We start from the raw sequence: 2,305 nt of genomic DNA, 5'->3' as shown, positions 1-2,305 counted from the left end.
GCCCCCATGCGTCGCCGCCAGTTTGCCTTTTTCTTTTTTCTCCCTTTTTTTTTTTTTTCTGGAAGGTTTGTTTGTATGTATGTATGTATGTATGTATGTATGTATGTCTTTACTTATTTCCTTATTTGCTTACGTATTTATGTATGTATTTATGTACGTACTTCTTTATTCTTTTATTTCTTCATTCATTTATTCATTTATTCATTTATTCATTCGTTTATCTATTTATTTATCTTTCATGTATTTATGTATTTATGTATGTATGTATGTATGTATGTATGTATGTATGTATTTATTTATTTATTTATTTATTTATTTATTTATTTATTTATTATTTATCAGAGACGGAGAGACGGAGAAGCAGGTTCCATCCAGAGCGCCTGACCTGGGACTCTGAGCCCGCGTCTCCAGAACCACGCCCTGGGCTGAAGGCGGAGCTCGACCCCCGAGCGGCCGGGCCGTTGCCCCGAGTTTGTCTTTGTTTTGTATGTATGTGCATTTATGTATGTATGTATGTACGTACGTACTTACTTGCTTACTTACTATTTATTCATTTTCTTTTCTTTCTTTCTTTCTTTCTTTCTTTCTTTCTTTCTTTCTTTCTTTCTTTCTTTCTTTCATCAGACACAGACGGAGACGGAGAAGCAGGCTCCATCCAGAGCGCCTGACCTGGGACTCTGAGCCCGCGTCTCCAGGACCACGCCCTGGGCTGAAGGCGGAGCTCGACCCCCGAGCGGCCGGGCCGTTGCCGCAAGTTTACCTTTTTTTTCCTTCTCTTTTTTTGGAAGGTTTGTTTGTGTCCTTGCGTGGAGCCTGCTTCTTCTCCCTCTGCCTAGGTCTCTGCCCCTTCCTCTCTCCTCTCTCCTCTCTCTCTCTCTCTCTCTCTCTCTCTCCCTCCCTACGTTCGGACTTCTAGGTCACCCCATCAGAAAGATGCCTCGTGGGATGGGACCCAAGAGGTGGTCCAGAGAAATAAGGACCCGATCTCCCCCCCCCAACCCCCCGCCACTTCCCTTGAGTCCAAATCATGAAGAAGACGGGGAAAGCAGGCCAGGCAGGCGGACGCCGGAAATCCCAAGTCCACACGCACGCACGAGCACCAGAACTGATGCCCAACCCACTCCACCTCTTTCAGAGGGCTGAGAGGGAGGCAACCACGGACAAAGCCTGTTTTCCAGGACGAAACCGAGATGAAGGAACAGGCGGAGGTGGAGGCGGAAGGCTGGAAGGTTGACGGATAAGAGAAAGGAAAAGAGGGACGGACGCCTGGGTGGCTCAGTGGTTGGGCGGCTGCCTTCCTCTCGGGGCTGGATGCGGGGCGGGGGTTGGGGAGGTGGAAGGGGTACCCTGGGCTCGTGTGCCCGCATCGGGTTCCCTGCGGGGAGCCTGCTTCTCCCTCTGCCTGTGTCTCTGCCTCTCTCTCTCTCTGTGACTATCATAAATAAATAAAAATTTAAAAAAAAAAAAAAAAGAACGAGAGAAGGCAGCTGGAGAAACTACATGCGAACGCAGACGGTAGACACAACCCCAGGGGGGAGGGCTGGGCTCCGTGAGGGGTGGGACAGAGGCCAGCGGTTTCCACGAAGAGCCTTTCGATGGACTGCTGAATGGACTGGATCTGCGGCTTTGGCTGCGAGCCTCCTTGGATGGTGACGGGACAGGCGAGGACAGGCCCGGACACCCCGCAGGCCCGCCCGAGGGCCTGCTTGGAGCGCACGAACACGTAGGGCACGTTCTTCTCTTCACGCGGCAGGCAGGCAGGCGGGCGGCGGACGGTGCGGGATGATCTCCAGGGGCTCGGCGTCTGCAGCCAGCCATCAGGATGAACTCAGAGATGCCTCTCCACAGAGGGTTTTGGCGGCTTCGGGCTCCTTTCCGAAGCTGCTTGTAGTTACGGGACTGCTGAACACGCGTCCAGGAGTTTCTTGGGGAGGTGGGCATCTGCCAGGGGGTAGGCCTTCGGATTCACATCAGCCTCAGTCATCTCTGCGTATCCGCGGTCCCTGTGGGTTTCCTGTAAAAAGACGTGTCCTGGGAGCTACCTATCACCGTCACACTTCATACGGATAACCGGTTTTGTCCCCACGCGCCCCCGCCTCCGCCGCCGTTGGGGTGGGCGGTGGGATGTGCTGTGCTCCCGTCACAGTTTGTGGGCCTGGAATGGTGGTGATCGAGATAGACCCTTCCGCCACCTCATTACAAAGAAACAAGACACGTGTGGTGTCTTCTTAGACCCACAGGCACAGAAAAGAAAAGGAGAACTACTTATCCCCTTGTTCCACCGGGACCCACCCGGATGCCATGC

This window comes from Canis lupus, chromosome 6 (assembly GCF_048164855.1).
Source record: "Canis lupus baileyi chromosome 6, mCanLup2.hap1, whole genome shotgun sequence".
Classification (NCBI taxonomy): Eukaryota; Metazoa; Chordata; class Mammalia; order Carnivora; family Canidae; genus Canis; species Canis lupus.
The sequence above is the reverse complement of the archived record's forward strand: the minus strand, read 5'-3'. Positions refer to the sequence as shown.